The following is an 8,970-nucleotide window of genomic DNA, read 5'->3' as shown; positions in this document are numbered from 1 at the left end:
TCCAACTCTTTGCACAGGCTTTCAGGTAGTTTGAAGCAGCTCATAGAGTATGAGGGGATTGATAAGGCTACTGCTTTAATCAGTACTTCCTTCCCCCTTGTGAAAGTAGCCTTTCCTTCCATCCTTGAAGCTTCTTCCAAACCCTACTTTTAATACTCATGAAGGCCCTTTTCTTAGATCTTCCTACCACTGATGGGAGACCAAGATACTTCTCGTACTTCTGAGCCTGCTATATCCCCCAAGAGGCCGTAATTTCCTGCTGTAATTGGGGGTCAACATTACTGCTGAAAACCATTGTTGTCTTCTCTTTGTTGACTTTCTGACCCAATGCTAGTTCATACTCCTTTAGAAGTTGATGGATGTGTGCATTAGTTTGCAAAGAGGCCCTGCAAAAGAACAAACTGTCATCTGCAAAAAGGAGGTTGTTGATCCTTGGGCTGCCTCTACAAATTTTTACACCTTCCACCAACTTGTTCTCCTCAGCTTGTTTTAGCATGGCATACCATCAGGTCCAGGGGCTTTGGAGGGTTCCATCTGGTTCAAGGCCTAGACCACTTCTTCTGCTGTGTACTGTTGCATCAGATTCTCGTTCATGCCCTCAGTCACACAATCCTGCAATTTATCTAGAAATCCCACTTGTCCTTGTTAGCCTGAAGAGGTGAAAATGGTTTGGAAGTAATCCATTATAATTCTATCTCTTTCTGCTCCCACCTACCAGATATTGTTACTATCTCTCACTCCTTTGATATAATTTCTTTTCTGTCTTTGAGAAGCTTTTCTATGAAAAACCTTGTGTTTTTGTCTCCTTTCTTTAACCACAGTGCCTTTGACATCTGTCTTCACATGATTTCATCTCTTTCCAGCCAAGTTTGCATCTCAACCTTTGCATTCTTATGCTCTTTTGTTCTCAAACAATTTGGGTCAATTTGGTACAGCAGATTCATCTTGTCTCGGGCCTTAGCAATATGTCTCTTCACATGACCAAAACTACTCTTATTCCACTGCTGGAGCCTCTCACCATAGCCCTTTATCTTCTTCATAATTAGAGAGATGTCCTTTTCCCCTTCCACTAGGTCCCAGGTAGAAGACACCACCTGCTTGCAACCTTTTGTCTCAGTCCACATAGCCTCAAACCTGAATCCAGACCCTCTACTACCCAGACTGGGGTCAGCTTGAGGTTTCAAACAAACAGCAAGATGGTCTGAGTAGGCAATTGGTATATGAACAACATACCACATAGAAAATAGGGAACTCCACTCTTGATTAGCACAAAATCTATCTAACCTTTCGGACACACTATGTTCTTTCTGTCTCCCATTCCACCATGTGAATTGGGGTCCACAGAACCCCAAATCTAGTAGTCTGCACTCAACAAGCATGTCACTAAAGTCCTCCATCTGCCACTCAGGTCTGCACCTTCCTCCCCTTTTCTCCCCCCAAGTGCAAAATTTCATTAAAGTCCCCCATTAAAAGCCAAGCACAACCTGTTGGTACTATGAGAGACTTTATTAAAGACCAGGTATCATGTCTTCTTGCAACTTCTGGGTGACCATACACTCTAGTCAAGTACCAGACAGCTTCCCTCTCCTCTTGCAGTTTAATTTCAGTGTGGATATGGGACTTTGAGTATTGGATAATCTTTAGATCAATGTGGTTTTTCCATATAAGAGCAATGCCCCCCCCCCCCTCCTCTGTCATTACTAACTGCTAAACAGTTTGGAAAGCCTAGAATATACTTAATTTTTTCCATTCTAGTGACACTCAATCTTGTCTCTTGTAGAAACAAGATTGTGGGATCTTCTCTTTGAACCATGTCTCGAAGTACTCGAACTCCCCGTGGGTTCCCAAGTCCATGTGAGTCCCAACTGATGAAGCTCATTGGTCTTGGTGGGGTTGTAAAACAACCTCCACCATGTCTATGATTTCATTGTTTTCAAATCCCTCATTCTCTGTCTTTATTTTTTTGTTCTTGCTAAGGTTTGCACAAGATGCTGCATTTCTTTTGCTTCTCTTTAGAATTGGACTTTTGACTCTCTTACTTCTGTGTGGCAGGCCTGAAGGACTTCCTTCTAGTCTCGGTGAAAAAATTTCAGCATTCAGGTTTCTTGCTCGTCTTCTCCATGTGGGGCCCTTCTTTATTTGGTTCAAGGCTTTTAGTTGGTCAGACAGGAAGTTCTCAATGGAATGAATCTGTGTAACTAAGTCAGTTGGGACCTCAGTACTAGTTATCCCATGTTGTACTACCCCTTTAGCTGTCAGTGGAGTGTATACTTCTCCTGCAGGCCTTGTATGCTCATCATGCTTCCTTTCTAGTATATTATAGGGAACATCTGGAGGGTTTAGTGGAAAGGCGCCTTTTTCTGCCAAATTTTGTGTGCTATCTTGTCTAGGGAAGTTTCCTTGCCTAGTCAACCTCCCTGCCCCTGCATGTCACTTCTGTCGACAGTCTTACAGTCCAGCCTATCTGAAGCTATGTTCCTCTCCTGACACCCATCCGTGATGGCTGGATTTCCTTCCTGGGGGTCTTCCCTGACCTCTATCTCTCTCCTCCATTGCTGTGTATGCGCTTGAACTTCTGGAGCCACATCTTCCCCATACTTCTTTGATTGCAAGTCACTGTCTCTGGTAACCGGTGCCCTCAGCTAGGCCCCTTACTGTTGGTTTCCTTCCCCTTTGGTTACACTCAAACAAGCTAATTGGTTATGTTTAATGGTTCCACACTTAAAACATATTGAAGGCAGTCTCTCATATTTGAATGGCACCCAACACTTCTTCCCCTCCACTTTGAGAAAAGTACCCCTTAGTAGAGCTTTTGTGATATCCACCTCAACCCTTATACATAAAAACTTCCCCCAACTAATGCCTCTGTCATCTGCATGGACTTTTAGCACTCTTCCCACATAGCTGCCAAGTTGTAATCCCGTTTCTTGTGTCATGCAACTAAAGGGCACGTCATAGGCCTGCAGCCAAAACACCTCTTTGTTGAAGACTACCTCGTTAATGGACTTAGAGCCATCATATGCTTGTAGGCACAAAAGCCACCGATCGAAAGCCCATGGTCTCCCTTCCACCACCCTCTGCATATCCTGAGCACTATTAAACTCAACAAGGAACTTGTTAGGACCCACCTCCGAGAACTGAATCCAGCATGCACATCTCCAAACTTTGGCCATAGTGCTCTTGAAAGCCTCGTTGTTAACATTCTTCTCGGCCATTACCATTACCATTAGGCATGAAGGGACTTGTTTTTGAGTTGTTGGCATGGTATGGGGAACTAGAGATACCCCCTCCCTTTCCCTTGCTGTTAGACTTAGCGTTTCCCACTACCTCGATAGTTCTTCTTCCATGGGACCCTCTGTTGAGCTAGCAAACAAACAAAACCAGCCAAGAGGACGTACTCTATTCTAGAGAAAAACTCTCAACCAACAAGAGACTCTACAAAAGCACCTCCTATATACAGCTATGATGTTTCCAATAGTCGCTAATATATATACTTGACTATAATATTAGATGTAGTACGGTTAATTATATTATATTATAGTAAACTATAATATAATTAACATATATGCTTGATTATATATTATAATCAAATATTACTATGTTACTAAACTATAGTATATTACTATGTTAGATATTAATGTTGTTATTTTATTTAAAGGTATACTAATTGGGTCTTACATGGCAAACCATATCCAACTTCATTCGAGGTTCCACATGAAGAAGAAGAGATTGATGAAGATGCACAACCAGATGTTGTTGGAGATGAATATGATGAGGATATGGAGCAAATGTTAGGTGACATCGGTGCAGGAATATTTATGAATGAAGGTGACATGGACACGTCAAGTTCAAATGATGGGGGTCATAACACTTTTGCATGATTGTGAAATGATTTACAACGTGAGATATATCCAGGATGTAGAAGACACAATGAGTTGTCATTTACCGTAAGACTACTTCACATAAAATCAATGTGCCGATTATCAATTAAGGCTGTCAATATATTACTAGAGCTGTTTAAGGAGGCACTGCCATCGGATAATACTTTACCTTGTAACTTCTATGAAGCAAAAACATTGAAACAAGGACTTGAATTTGATTACAACGTAATACATGCATGTAAGAATGACTGCATATTATTTTGGCAAGAGAATGAGTAGTTGAATGAGTGTCCCATATGCCACAAATCAAGATGGACATCTGACAAACAAAATGTGCCATAAAAGATAGTATGTCACTTTCCATTGACACCTAGATTATATATGTCACGTGCAACAGCTGTAGACATGATATGATACTCATCAGCCAGAGTTAGGAATAATGATATTTTATCACATCCTGCTGACTCCCAGGTGTGGAAGGAATTTGATTAGGAACACCCATGGTTTGCTGAAGAACCCCGTAATGGGCAACTTGAGTTGGTAACAGATAGATTTAATCTGTTTGGGAACATGAGTACTAGTCATAGAACTTGGCCAATTGTACTTATGCCGTATAATCTACCACCGTGGAAGTGTATGAAAGATCCATATTTCATTATGAGTTTGCTCATTCTAGGTCCGAGATCACCGGGAAATGATATAGACATACACTTACAGCCATTAATTGCAGAATTGAAAGATTTGTTGGAGAATGGGGTTGTCACGTTTGATTCATCAACAGGCAAATCGTTCAAGATGCATGCTGTCATGTTATGGACAATAAATGATTTTTTAGCTTATGGAAACTTGTCAGGTTAGAGTACTAAGGGAAAAATGGCATGTTCAACTTGTAACAAACATAGTAAATCTGAATGGCTCACTTACAGGAGGAAATTATGTTTCATGGGTCGTCGTCAATTTCTACCTGATGACCATAGATGGTAGAGAAATTCACAAATGTTTGATGGTACTGTTGAATGGGACCAACCTCCACCATATTTATTTGGTGAAGATGTACTTGCACAATTTATAGATGTTGGTTGTAATGAATTCGGTAAAAAACTTTGAAAGAGAAAACGAGCTACATCTGAGTTGAATTGGACTAAGAAGAGTATATTTTTTTTATCTCCCATACTGGTCAAAGTTAAAATTACAGCATAGTCTTGATGTTATGCATATTGAAAAAAATATATGCGAATCTGTATTGGGAACATTAATGTCAATTGAAGGAAAAACGAAGGATACATTAAACTCAAGGAAGGATTTGATGCAGTTGGGAATAAGACTGGAAATGCAATTGCAAGAAAATGATTCATCCGTTTACGTGCCAATTGGGTGGTATACATTGTCAAGGAATGAAAGGGCTACATTTTGTGAGTAGATAATGAAAATTAAATTACCAAACGGTTATGCCTCGAATTTGACAAGGTGTGTGCGAACAAATGACTGGAAAATAACTGGGTTAAAAAGTCATGATTATCATATCCTTTTACAGCGTATCTTGCCTATTGGTATTCGTGGGTACTTGACCACATATGTGCGCGTGGCTTTGACTAAGTTGGGTTTATTTTTCAAAGACTTATGTGCTAGGACATTAAATGTAGAACTTTGAATCGAATGGAACGAGAAATTGCCATAATATTGTGTAAGCTACAAAGTATTTACCCACTGTCATTTTTTGATGTCATGGTTCACCTAACCATCCATTTGCCACGTGAGGCTCAACTTGCAGGACCAGTTCATTATAAATGGATGTATCCCATTTAATGATTCCTTGGGAAGTTGAAATGTACAGTTGGTAACAAAGCTCATCCAGAAGAATCAATTGTAGAAGCATATATTGATGATGAGTGGCATACCTTCTGTTCTAAATATTTCCCAAAGTTGACACTAGATTTGATCGGCCAAAAGAAACTTTGATGTTGACCGAGCAAGACAATGAAATGTGTTTTCTGTGTTTTCCCAACAAGTACATCCATTTGGTGCAGTGCGTGGTTATGACTGATGTAGAAAGTTTGAGAAAGCTCAGTGGTATGTGTTGAACAGTTGCCCTAAGATAGAGAACCACTTAAAGTAAGTTATAATCTTTTCTTAATTTAATATTCACTCATTTATTTTCACAAAATTCTAAGAATATAAAAGACTTGTGGTACTCATCAATTTAAGTGATCATATTAACATACTCAAGGAACTAGGAGTAAATGATATAAACCAGAAACATGAAGAGGAGTTCCCGAGATGGTTTGAATAATGGGTAATGACATTACATATGCTTTACTCATCCAATAGTTCAGAAAATGTTGATTGCTTATTATTGATATAATAGAAACTTTACTCAATATGTAGGTTGTACAAATGCATGTGAATAATCCAAACGATATATCGGATGAGCTGTATGCATTAGCGCATGGCCCATCGAGACGTGCTACAAGATATTCTGCATGTATTTCTCGGTTTGCTTTTTGTTATGCCCTATTTAATTATTGCACTCCATGTTATGGCACGTTGTTAGTCAAACTTATGTGCCATGTCATGAGTATGGAGATTGTCACGAAAAATAACATTTTCAAGTCAATTAAGTCTTTTACATTTATTACGACCCCAAGTGCTAGGATGGGTAATGTCCTAGTAGAACTCCATTGTTCAAGCTGAAATGTTTAAACTAGTGTGAAATTTCCTGGATTGATAAAGTACCGTCAACAAGCTTTGAATGAGGCCTAAGTAACTGGTCACCGGAGTGAAATCAAGCAGCATTGTGATGGTGCAAACCATAGTCCATGTTCATGTTATACGCACTCAAGCAAGTGCAAATACCTATTACAAGATGCATACATTACGTACTCACAACTGGTGTAGATACTTGTGATGTGATGCATTATCAGCAAAGCACACTACTCAAGGGGACCTGTGTAGCATCCACATGTCAAGTTTAATTAACTAGTTTATTTATTTATGTGAACATGATTCCAAATTCATGTTTATTTTCAAGTTCAGTTTAGTTTCAGTTCACGTCGTGTTTTTTTTTTCATGTTTGTAAAGTTCATGTCAGTTTCAGTTCATGTCGGTTTAGTTTAGGTTAGGTCAGCACATGTCATGTTAATTGCCAGGTTATGTCATGTTCACTCATATTCACATCTGCATTCATGTCTTTTAACTGTCCTGAATGGATTTGTGAACTATTAGTTTATGTGGGTTGTTAAGTTGCGATTTGTAATCAAATCTCACTTGGAAGTCCCGGCTACCATTCTCCCAAATAGTAGACCATGTGTAAGGAGCAAGAAGACTCGTGGAGAATCATCTGGATCAAGTCGACTATAGTACTGATGACGATTTTGGACAAGTATTGTAACTTTTGGATGTTAGTTGTTATATGTTTATAAAGTATGCTTATGTTATTTTGGGGTATGTTATATCTGGTGCATAGTATTGCATAAGAAAAAAAATTATCTGTAGTGAATATTGTATATTGTTAGATGCATCCTAAGTGCATTGCATCTTTATATATCATGAACTGGGGAAGGTAACTTTGTATTGCATGTTTCAACGCTTCAAAGTCCACCAAATCCCAAGCAGAATATGGGAGGTGTCACACCTTTTATTGCATGTCCCGACGGTTCAAGCCCCCCAGATCCCAAGTGGAACTTGAGGGCATCACAAAAATATTATATGTTTACAAACTATCTTTTATGCTGTGATTTGACATGAAGAGTTTGAATAATGTGCATGGGTGATGTTTATGATTTTTCAGGCATGTGTGTGAGGCTTACCATGTGTTGATAATCATGGACAGGTTGGGGTGTCTACAAACCATTCCTACAGCATATGACCATGAGTTCGATATTGGTAGAGGTATTCACTATGATGATCGAGGTGGAATTCTTCTTATTGGCCTTATTTTATAAACAACTAGATTGATTCCCCAATTTGATCACGTGTGGTGTCTTCGAGTCAATTGACCGGGTAGAGAGATTCTTCGGATTGATCATATGTGTTGTCTTCGGGTGTGTTGGCCAGGTTGAGTGAGTCTCCATGTCAGATTATTTGAAATTGGTGAACCGGCTTGGAGGTTTATAGGGTAAAGTGAGTCCTTGCATTGAATGGTGGAGTAGTTCCCTACTTTGTAATTATATGATGAGATATGATGAATTTTATGTGTTTTGATAAGAGGGTGATTCCTCGCCTTGATAAGAGGGTGATTTGTCATCATGCTTATATACTTGTATTTTATTCAAAATACATTGTTTATGCCGGAGGGTGATTCCTCGTTGTGCATAAATATAGTTTGTTCATAGATCAGCCTAGAGGAAACCATGCATGCATGTTCATCACCATTGTCTCTCATTGGTAGTACTGACATAGATGTTGAACTTTCTAATAGTTTCATTTACCGAAACCGTAGGCCTTGATGCAGATTAGTCCAAGAGGAGTTTCTCATGGAATGAGGATTAATCTCACCAAAACCCTAGAAATGGAGGCCTATCTCCGTTATTAGTTAATTGTATTTTGTTAAGATGTACTTTTGAGTCAGGTGAGAGAACTTGTTTAGACCTTTAGTACAATTAGCACTCTCTAACTAAGCCTTTACTTATTCCACTATGACTTATTTTCTTACTACGTATCCAGTCCATGATTACATGCCTAAACCAATAGTAACCACTAGGTGTTTCCAATTGATTATTCGAGTTCCAGACTGGATCGAGAAAACACCTGGTCATAATGAGTAGTCTCACTTTTCTTAACAAAAAAGGATGTTATTATCGGCAAAGAAAAGAAAAGAAGAATGATGTTTGGAGTTCTTGTGCACATATATACTAAAACCTATGAGTAACTCTTTCCTGCTGTCAGATTGATTACCGGTTGAACAAACAACTTTATGATCAATGGGAGATCCTACATCATAATCATTGCCTTTATCATTATTACCATTGAACAGGCCATCACACTTCCACAAAATGCCACATGTGAATAATTTCTAGACAAGATCAAACATAAGGCCTCCTCATTAAATAATAAAATAATAGTTTTTCCACAGGCAACCGGCAATTGCAAT

Source organism: Carya illinoinensis, chromosome 3, assembly GCF_018687715.1.
Source record: "Carya illinoinensis cultivar Pawnee chromosome 3, C.illinoinensisPawnee_v1, whole genome shotgun sequence".
Lineage (NCBI taxonomy): Eukaryota > Viridiplantae > Streptophyta > Magnoliopsida > Fagales > Juglandaceae > Carya > Carya illinoinensis.
The sequence above is the reverse complement of the archived record's forward strand: the minus strand, read 5'-3'. Positions refer to the sequence as shown.